General features: G+C 38.1%; 1 non-coding gene across 1 annotated transcript; it reads right to left on the minus strand.

The window, feature by feature from the left end:
• Positions 1-11,493: 11,493 nt before the first annotated feature.
• On the minus strand, positions 11,494-11,600 carry LOC132315350 (small nucleolar RNA R71). Its single transcript, XR_009483628.1, has one exon. It is a non-coding gene; the product is annotated as a small nucleolar RNA R71 (small nucleolar RNA).
• Between the last annotated feature and the right edge of the window lie 231 nt (positions 11,601-11,831).

Consider the following 11,831-nt stretch of genomic DNA (forward strand, 5'->3'; position numbering starts at 1 on the left):
CCAATCCCCATCCGGGGTACACACTGACACTCTACCCCTAAAACAATCGATAACAGCCCTGAAGAAAGACAACCAGTCCATCCCAAGAATGACGTCAAACCCTGTCATCTCGAGGAGGATGAGATCGAACTCAAGAATCCGGTTGGCAATGGTGATAAAACAACTCCTATAAACTCTATTAAGAGTAACTAAACCCCAATTGGCGTGTCAACACAAAGCAATTTTTCTAACTGATTGACCTATAAACCCAATGCCCGTGCAAATGATGAAGCTATAAATGAATAGGAAGCACCAGAATCAAACAATACTCAAGCCCAAGAATGGGACACAAGGAACATACCCTTGACAACTGAATGACTAGATGATGGCTTGGTTAGAGTGAGTATAAACACACAACCCTGGTCCTCTACCCCTGAGAACCGCCTGCCTGATAACCAGACTGTTGAGTGGGTGCACTCGAAGAAGTTACCCGGTCGAGAACTCTGGGCTGACATGGCTGGCTGAGACTGCTGAGGTGGTGGTAGTGGTTGAAACCCTGACTGAACTATGGCAGACTGCATCTACCTCTGCTATAAACCTCCATTTCTACCCAAACCATTGCCCCACTATGGATAATCTTTCACCTTATGGCCTTACTGGCCACACCCGAAACATACACCAGACACCACCTGAATCTGAGTACATTGAGACTTGTGGTGCCCTGACTGCCCACACTTGAAACAAACTATCTGAGCTACCTGAGTCCGACTATACTAGGATTTGAAATGTCTTGGCTGTCCACATCTGAAACAGGTGACATTAGGTCTAGAAGACCCCATAGACACGGAAGCTGTGGGTGTGGATCTAGCTGACTGCTATCCCATGAACCCTGACTGCTCATACTTCTGCTTTTTACTTGATTGACCCTCGGAGAAAGCACTCATACTCCTATTGTGCTTATAGGACTCTCTGAGAGCTTTACTATCCTTGCTTTCAGCTTCAACCACTAAGGCCTTTTGCACTGCTTTCGTATAATCTGTTAGTTCTGAAGCAGCCATAATTGGCCTAAGAGTAAGATTAAGGCCATCAATAAACTTTTTTATCTTTTCTTCTTCGTCATTAGCGATCCCAGGTGCAAACCTCAAAAGTGACGTAAACTTGTTCTCATACTCTGTAACAGTTATGCTTCCTTGCTTCAATCCATCAAATTCCTTCTTTAGCTCTCTTCACCTAGGTGCCAAAAAATACTTTTCAAAGTACAACTTCTTGAACGTGTCATATGTCATGGTGTCCAAATTGTGGGTGTGAGAAACGGTCTTCCACCAAATCTCAGCATCCCCAACAAAGTTGTAAGTTGCCAAATTAATCTTTAACTTATCCGTCACCAAATTCATGGCGTTACGGGGCTTCTCCACCCTATCCATGAAATTGTCCGCAACAAGCAGATTTGGACCGCCCTCAAACAGGGTTGGCATCAACTTCACAAACTTGGCAATGTGATAAAGAGTATCATCTAATTCATTTGTCTTTGGAAGTGGTGGTGGTGGTGGTGCCGGTGGTGGCACAACCTGTGATGATGACGCACCTACTGGTCGAAATGCATTAAAAAGAGCTGCCTGAACGGCCACCCTCACTGCTCCTCATTTATCTGAAAAGGTGGATCAACGGTTGCCCTTGCTTGTCCCCCTCTTAATGGGACCAAATCACGCAACAAAACATCATCTTCAACTTGCTCCTGATCCATTTTTCTGGGATTGGAGCTAGAACTTTCCCCAGGATCCCTTCGTGGTGGCATGACACTATAAAATGAGAAAATGGATCAAAACAATGACACTTACACGCGTACAAGAACGGAGTCCTCACACAATTGACTCGATAAGAAATAACAACACTTAAACACTTTCCATACTCCCAGAAAAGAAATCCTGTGACGGCCCAAGTTTTTCAACCCGGTGCGTCAGTGATGAACCGAAAGATGACCCGATAACGGATTCGAAATGCGGAAGCAAAAGACAAACAACGGTCTCTAGAGATACAAAATGACTCCAAGACACCATTGTGACCCTCAACAAGGTCACGGAACCCAAATGAATCAAATGGGGAAGCAACGTTTCAAAAATGAACAAGATTGAACCTAGGGGCAAAATCATCATTTCTAGCTTAAAAGTGGGTACCACCGAGCACACCATTGGAAAGACAATGAAAAATTAATGAATTTAGACTCAAGAATCACTTGATTCGGAGTCTGGATGAAGAAGATATGGCTAACGGAAGAAGAAGGGGCAAAAAGGTCAAAAAGTGCCAACTCAAGAATATCTAACCGGTTAGGAGACCTTCCTAACCGGTTAGGAAGCCAAAAATAGTGAAAAAAACGCTGCCCACACTCATCTAACCGGTTACAAAACCCTCATAACTGTTTAGATGTGAAGGGGCAGTAAGGGTGCGACCTAAAAACCTGGCAGCAGGGGTTTTTCTGGAAAAATTGGAAATTTGAGGCCTTAGATGACATTTTCTGGAAAAACTCAAAGAAGAAATCCCCCTCAAAATCAAGTTTTCTATATGAATTTTGAGGAAAATTGAAAAATATGCAATGTGAAATGCCCAAAATGCCCTCCCAAGAAAACTGGTCCAGAGGGTCCAAAAAGCTGCTAAATTTAAAAACTGAGACTGAACTTCGGATGCAATTTCCGATGCCAAGATGGCATTTTATGGAAAAACACAAAAAAGAAACCCCCCCTAAAATCATATTTTCTAATTAACTATGTGAAGATCAGAATTTATTTCCCAAAAAAAATTCCCAAAATACCCTTAGGTCAGAATATGCAACAAAAGTAAAAAAAATGAGTCCGTAGGAGGCTCATTTCACCAAAGAAGAATCCTTGCTCGGAAACGACCGTGCACACAAACGTAACATACCTAGTAAGATGTGCTACAATGGTCCATGGCCCAAAAATATGGCCGATACAAAATATGACCCCCCAACGGCCAAAATGCCAAAAACGAAGTTTGAAACGAAAACTTGGAATTTAAAATCATGAGATGGTTTCAAAATGCCGTTTGGCCCTTGGCCACACTTCATACATGGTGAATGAATGCTAATGGAAGAATCAAAATGGAATTCCCACACCCAATGCAAGCATGGTGAAGCAAAAACTCAATATTTTACAATACTTTTATAATATTCCATGAAGTCAAAATTTACATAGGATACAATTTACATGTCATTGGCCTCCGGCCTCATCTCATACATGTCAAATACATCATAAAGAGTGTACTCATGTACACATTACATATAAGGAATCAAATGTACACATGTTGACATATAAGACTATAATTGGCATTCCAAGCCAACCTTCACAAAAGTGGAAGTCTTCAAGTCCACAAATCATCCAAGCATAATGAAGACCTCAACTTTGATTCTTGTACCTGAAATATGCCCCAGTATCATAGGGGTGAGTAACATAAAGCTACTCGTAGGAAATGAGCATGCATCGACCTACGTTTTACAAGTTTGCATGATTTAATCATTGTGGTTCATTCCACCTAACGTCTATGTCAAAGGTGAGACTCAAGGAGCATCCTAGCTACCTAAGATCATTTCTAGCATCAATCACCTCATTCATGCAATTTTAACAACATTGGTTCATGCTTACACAAAACAACAACATAGGAGCATGCTTACACAAGCAACAACATATAGATTCTTAAGGTTATTAACTTGAAGTCTAAAATGCAACATCAACTAAATATAACAATTTAGCATAATTAGAATATCTAATACCACACATCAAGACATAGATTCTTTAAGTTATCAACTAGAAATCTAAAAGTGTGAAATCAACTAAATATAGCAATTTAGTATGGATGTACTTAACAACATCAAAATCGGCAATAGCCAAAACCACAAGTTAACAAGGTAAACATGATTGTCAACTTGGAATTGAATGCGAAAACAACTAGTGGGAGACTTGGACATCACAGCTTGGATTTCCGCCGAGACAAGGCAAATTTGGAGCTACTAACCCCCAGGCAGCCTACCCAACGCGCGAACGTTATAAGGCTAATTTGGACCTACTAACCCCCAGGCAGCCTACCCAATGCGCGAACTTTTGACTTAAAGGACTCTTGTCCCTGTACTAGAGCCAAACCCTAGCCATCACAGCTTAACAATGTCCCAATCAACTCCAAAATAAATAAGTTAACAACTTATACACATTACTACTACATAGTAACAAGTTAGCAATATAACTCTCAATTGTGCATAATAAGCATTTCATATCCATAATGCTACGGAATCACAAGCCAACAATATATTCAAGTAGAAACATACTCTAGTGAATATAAATTTAACAACAATGCTCTTCAATGCATATAACACAATCTAGTGAATACATCACAAGTCTAAATTCATGTTCTTAAAATATAAACAACTTCCAAAACATGATTAGATCCATGGATACACAAGATAGAATTTAATTACATCAAAATAATTAAACTCTCTAGATTTCAAATCATTTCCAATTGGCCCTAATTTAATATATGTTAATAGATATATCATGATCATTACATATATTCACACACAAGCTTAATTAGGCCCATGAAACCACCAAAATAGATTTTAATTAATTCCCTTAATTAAAGTCTCTAGTTTTCCAAACTCAACCAAATGCTCTAAATTAAAGTATGTTAATAAACATGCCAAAACTCAATTTAGAAGCATAATACAACTCAATTGCATGCAAGGTATGGCCATGAACTTAAATCTTTCACAAAAGATAAATATTAATTAAAAAGAGCAATTCTTATTTAATTAATTCCAATTTAATATATGTTAACCAACATATTAAAACAAGAGTTTCTACCATGCCACAATTCAAAACCAAGTTTCTCATCATCATGAAAATTAAATCTTATACAAAGAATTAAATATTTCAAATTTCCTAGATTTGATACAAGGCATGCATATAGGTTGTATAAACATGGAAAACACACAATACAACACATATAAAATCCTAAAACATTCCCTACCTCCATTTGAGACGAAATCTCAAATCCCCACCAAAATAAATCGGCTCTGAATTTGACGAAACTCCTAGGTTTTGTCGGGGACAACACCACGAACATGAATCCCAAGGAAGCCCCATCAAAAACACAACTTGACTTCAAACCCGAACTCAAGAAATGGTCAAAATGAGATTCCAATCGGTTGGAATCGAAGGCCTCGCCGAGGGGAGCAATAAACACAAAGGCATCGCCACTTTTTAATGAAGGGAAGAAGTCCAAAAGAGGAGAGAGAAAATGGCAGCCATGGATGGAGCTTGGACTGGCCATGAGAGAGGAGAGAGGAGAGAGAGAGAAAAATCTGATTTTTCTTTTTAAGACCTCCTATTTATAGAAAAACTCAAAAAGTGCCCCGAACGGGCCTCGCCGGGTCCGAAAAAGTGGAATTCGTGCAGACATGCTCAAATGGCAAAACTCTATGAACGAAAAAGATTCCAAATGAGAAAATATGAACAGCGGAAGAAACAGCGTCAAAAATCGAGTCCCGAGCAGAGAGTTATGCCCAAAACAAGTTTGGCACAAACCGGGGCCAAAAACCCAGAAACTGGGAAACATCGTCCAGGAGGAAATTCTAAGAGTCCATGACTCAACGAAATGTGAAAATGAATTCCGTACGAGGATCCAGGCTCAAAACAAGGCATTGAGCAATAACTTTCATTAATTGCACAATGACCCCTCCAAAAAGTGAAAATTACGAAATTGCCCCAGAATGAAAATATCTTCCAAAAGATATTTTCTTAGATACCCCTAAAATAAAATATCTTCAAAAGATATTTATGAAAAATACCCCAAGAAAAGAAAAAGTTTCCAAAGAACTTTGCATTTATGCCCTTATGGACACTGGGAGCAACTAGAGTACTTTCTCATGAAAGTAAAGATACGTATCTCATAGAAATCATTTAGAATGAAGATACGCGAAGCCAGAAACCAACTTCGAACACAAGAAGTGTGGTTATGCAAACAGAGTGACAAATGAGGAAAAGACGAAATAGGAAAAAAGACAAAATAGGGAAAAGACAAAAAGTGAATAGTGTCAAAAAACGAAAAGTGCGGAACTGACTCGGTCCTCAAAGGAAGTTGTCAATCCACAGAAAAGAGTCTCAAAAATCACTCAAGAGCACTCGAGACGACACTAATCGACAAGAAACCAAACTCAGAAGAGAAAAGACAACGGAAAAAATTTATCCGAAAAATGCGGGTCATTACAAATCCCACCAACGATAAGCATGAACATGTTAATAATATACAATAACATTAAACACTTAGCACGTAATTATATAAGCAGTTAAACAATTAAGCATGCCTTTCAAAAGATTAAACACCTTAACACATAAGCATATAAGCATGCAATCACATAAGCAATTAAGCAAGTAAACAAATCCTTAACTCCCCATGTAATCCTAGGTAGGCCTCTACCTGTGTCCAAATGGTATTCGAACCATCGCTCTGATACCAAATTTGTAACGACCCAAATCTACTAGATCCGGATCATTAAACGGGTCCTTACCCGACCCAAAATCATCTAAGGGTATTACGGTCCTTTCACGTTAAATTTGTAAATTAAAGTCCAAAAAGGACAAGGTGATAATTTGCCACAATTCAAATGGTTTGAAACTCAAAGGGGCACAATAGTCATTTACTCGTATCACATAAAAAAAAGAAGATAAAGTTCGGGACAATATAGTATCTTCTATGGTTAAAATATAATTATTGTATTTTACTGGGCCTTATAATGTGTGATAATATATTTGAGTGAGTGGTCAAGGGCAAAATGGGAAAAAATAAGTCTCAGACATTTACTACACTGGAACCGGTCGATGTATGGGGAATTAGACATCAACTGGTTTGAGATGTGTATAGTGGAAAACTTTCTGCCAAGATACCGGTCGACATGTGGGAATTTCACGTCGACTGGTTCAGGTCATCCGGTCGACGTGTGGGAATTTCACGTTGACTGGTTCTGGGTTATCCACACTTAAAATGTTTACTGTCCGAGATACACCAACATTGGTAACCAATCACCCAACACCACCATACCAACGTACATATTTTTATACATTTCAACACCTAATACAAAAGCAACAACAACAATGTTGACATAATTTACAACACGTTACATAAATACACTAAAGGATTTAATGTAAATAACTTTAATTACATTATCCCAATGGCCATATACAAAATGAATCTAAATACTTCACATGCTGCAAAATGATACATTTTGGGTCAACACTTTACAAAATGAGGCCTAAATACAAAAGATAGCAAAAGAGACATTCTTCTAATCCAAGCTAAGGATGTGGTGGATTGTTGTCCGCCACTTCTTTTCCCGAACCTGAAAATATTAGAATAATGGGGTGAGTTAAACGCTCAGTAGAAAGTGTCTAAGACACTTCTTATAACCCTATGAATCCACGTAAGGAATAGGTAAAAGAAAACGGGATCATAGCATAAGGGTACACGACAACAACTACAACTATAAGTATGTAACAATTGTCACCCAAACACATACACACCATATATTCTAATGAAATGTAATGTCGCTCCCCATATCTGAAACATTTCTGTTTCAACTTCTAAACAGTTAGTGTAATCCGACCCAAGGCACTTCTAAGACGTCACGAAAAGAGGATTGGCTAACCATCCACGACCACAAGGCACCTCCAAGGTGATGCATCCGGCCTAGTTAGCTCAACCATACTCCCCTATAGACTACACTAACACTACGGACCACTAGGCGCTTCCTAGGCGTCCGGGTTTTCGCAAACACTTTTAGAAAACTTTTCCCCAAACAATTTCACTTGTTTTTTTAAAAAAACACTTTTTCCCTTTTTCCTTCCCAATGAATGCATGAAATATTTCATACTTCAATTCATCAATTCCACCATAAAACTCTCACACATGCTATACAAAGCAAATTTCTAACTACATAACTAAAGTTCTCAATTAATATTAACTTTGCATAACAAGCAAATAAGACATGGATTTAACTTCATGTAAGCATGCTTAAACATTATAAAACTACTAACAATTAGTCACATATATTCTATACCTATCATTTAAACAATTTTTACAAGAATTTATACCAATTGAACATGCTAGACATCAATTCAAGTTATAAAACTCACAAAAGTACAAGAAATCATGCATTAGAACACCCCTACCTCAATGGAGATGAAAACCCCCAAAACTCCAAATCAAAACCCTAATTTTGAAATCCTAGGGTGGCCAAAAGTGTGAATTGCTCCTATCAGACTGAAGATCTAGATGAGCCATCCGTCTTGCCGCAAACGATGCCTAAAAATTCTCAAAATTAAAAAGTAATTAGAGATTGAAGATTGAGAATAAAAGAAAAAGAAAAAGAGAAGAAATATGAGGGAGAGAGAGAGAACTTACGGGGAGAGAGAGAAATGAGACCAATTGTGGTCTCTTAGCCCAAAAAAATGGTAGTGGTGAATGATGAGTGCTGAAAAGTGCGTATTTAAACCCTTTAAGCTTAGGTATTCTAGAACCTTTATCTATCTTATTTTACCGTTTTGTATTGATTTCGTGTTATTTCCATTTTCAGGTACTTATCCCCAAAACAAGCTAACTCAGCTAAATAAGAGCAGAAATGAAACAATTCTGGGATGAATCAAAGAAAGGAGCAAAGTAGAGCAGAAGGAAGTAAAAGGTGGAATTTCAGCAACTTCGATCGATCTCATGAAAAGTTCGATCAATCCAACTTTCATCGATCTCAGTACTTCAAGATGGATCTGAGCCATATTTGTTCCTATTCAAAAATCTCAAAGTTTGATCAATCTAACCTCATTCTATGATTGATCGAACTATCTTTTCCTTATCCAAATGATTGATCTTATCCAGCTGTACCACCCTACCAACCACTTTTGTCCTTTTTCCAAAAATATCTTCAAAATATCTCAGATTTATTTTTATCCAAAAAGGCACCACCATTGAGGATCGATCCAACTTCAGTTCGATAGATCTCAGCCATGTTCGATCGATCCAAGGTCAAGGTTCGATCGACTTCCCAAATCCCGAGAAAAATCCAAATTCCAGCTCATTAAAAGTTGTCTCATATCCAATCATTAGAGGATTATTGGTGTATGAGCCCAGCTCATTTGGGGTGATTTTTGACCTACCTATATAAGGAATATGAGCATCTTTTAGATATACTTTTGATACACATACTTAGAGACGAAAATACTTAGTGAGGAAGCAAAAAGAGAGGAGGAGGCTAGAGACACCATCGGAGACTCTTCATCAACCAAGGAGCAGATTTCTTCCATGGAGCTTGCCCTTGAGGGTTGGAGGACATCATCCATGAGTGGTTAGACATCCTCTTGGGGCTAGAGTTAACCCTAAACATGCTTTCTACTTCTTGATTTATGTATTTTTGAGGGGATTTGTATGTGATTCATGTCTTGACACTTTTATATATATAGATCTTATTTATTCAATGATTTATATGGTTTAATGCTTCCAATTGATCATTTCATTCTATCCATATGTCTATGTATGCTAGATTAGATGTTCATATGTTTGTCTCTATTTCTTGTGTTATTGATGCATGTCTATGTGTATTGATGCTATAGATCTAGAGATTGTCAAAACATAGTGCTTAATGACATGTTCTTGTGGTTTATTTATTGGTTCATACTCATTTCTTGGTGGATTGTACCTCTCCCTTAGTTTAATTAGTCTAATTTCATGTCATTAGCTTAGTTGTAGTGTAGTTGTTAAATGGGAGGACAATCCATGCTTGCTGTTGATGTTTCATACTTATGAAAGCAAGTAACATATATCTCTAACCTTGTGATGTGTTGGATTATGAGCTTAAAGAAAGGATTAATGGCTTAATTTGATATGTTGTGCTATCCACCATGTTGTTTAAACAATATATGCTTAATTTGTCATCCATGCTTGTTGGAACAACCACACACACACACTTTGTTGCAATATATATTCTTCCCCTCATTAATCATTCATTAAAGGCGTAGAAAAGCTATGCTTAGTGGTGATCTCTAAACCCCAAGATCTCTTTCTCTTTTATTATCTCTATTGCATTATTGTTTACTTTAGTTTAAATTGCATCTAGTTTAATTCAACCAACCAACCATTACTTTGATCACTCGACCTACTAACCCTAATTTTGATTCCTCACCTAGTCCAACCCTCAATCCCTTGGGACGATCCCTACTTACCCTAGCTATATTTTTAGTGAAAGGTAGTAGTGGCAATTTCTAAATGTAAAACTTGGCCACATTGCATAAACTTTGGGTTCGGAGTGCGATAACCACCAAGTTTTTGGCGTCGTTGCCGGGGATTGATTGATTGGCAACGTCGTATTTGTGGAATCAATTACTCTTTTGATCGTGTCTTTACTTTGTTTTCAATTTTTGTTACTTATTGTGTTTGTTCTTGATTGACTAGGAGCATTGGGCTAAGAAGGTGAGCAAAGGAGCTAAGCAAGCAAAGGAAAAAGGCTAAAATCATAAAAAAATTGCTAAGCTAAAAGCTAAAAATTTGGAGTTGAAGTGCTAAAGGACCTTTGTGAGCTTTTTCTTACTCAATCTCTAGTTAAATCGTCGGCCCACGTGGAGGGTTGTAATTCAATTCTTAGATAAATCGTGAGCCCGCGTGGAGGCAATTTACTTTTCTTGCATATTGGGAGTATGGGAACATTAAATGTGGAGGAAGGTTATTGATTGTTGTTATTGCTTATTGTGTTGCATTGTGCATGCATGGTCGTAGATCATTGAGACCCACTCTTGTCCCTTTAAATTTTCATCTTGAATCCATTGTTCAAAACCTTAGAGGAAGAGGTAGTTCTAGTCAATCCATTTCATCAATGGAAGGACACAATGAGGATCATGTGGAGGACCTTGGTCACACAGACCAACAAGGCATCCTCTACCCCAATGTGCATCATGATAACATGCAAGTTCTATTAGGCATGCCAAGGCCATTCGTTCATCCACCACAACAACAAGGCCAAGTTCCATTGGGAATGCCAAGGCCAATCTATGCTCCACCACCTCCCATCATTCAAGGCAATCAAGGTGCCCATGTTGCATCTTCAATTGCTAATCCTCCCCTTGCTTTAAGAGATCACTATGTGCCTAATGAATATAATTCACCCATATGCATTCAATTGCCACCATTTAGAGTCACCACTATGAAATCAAGCCACAAACCATTCAAATGCTTCCTAATTATCATGGACTTCCAAGTGAAGAACCTTACAAGCATTTGGATGAGTTTCTTGAAGTATGTTCCACCGTAAAATACACGGACATGTCGGAAGAGGTCTTAAGGCTTAAACTTTTTCCATTCACCCTTAAGGACAAGGCAAAATATTGGTTTAACAATCTTAGGCCTTTTTCAATAACTTCTTAGGTGGAAATGCAACAAGAGTTCTTGAAGAAGTACCATCCGGTTTCTAAGACCAATGCCATGAGAACTTTAATTAGGGATTTTTCACATGGGGATGGGGAAATATTTCATGAGGCATGGGAACGCTTTAATGAATTGCTTAGGAAATGTTCACATCATGACATGCCCAAATGGAAATTAGTTTAATATTTATTTGAGAGCTTATTGGATAATTACAAGGGCATAGTTGATGCTTCCATGGGTGGCTCTTACATTGATAGGCATGAGGATGACGTGTGGCATCTTTATGAGAGTATGATTGAAAATTCTTTGCATCATACTTTATCTTCAAAGAATGGTAGAAATTCTAGTGGTAGGAAGAGTGTTGGCTTACATCAAGTCGACCACTCCAATGA

Source organism: Cornus florida, unplaced genomic scaffold, assembly GCF_030987335.1.
Source record: "Cornus florida cultivar Cherokee Brave unplaced genomic scaffold, ASM3098733v1 CherokeeBrave_3.0.0_Hap2_Chr06, whole genome shotgun sequence".
In the NCBI taxonomy this organism is placed as follows: domain Eukaryota; kingdom Viridiplantae; phylum Streptophyta; class Magnoliopsida; order Cornales; family Cornaceae; genus Cornus; species Cornus florida.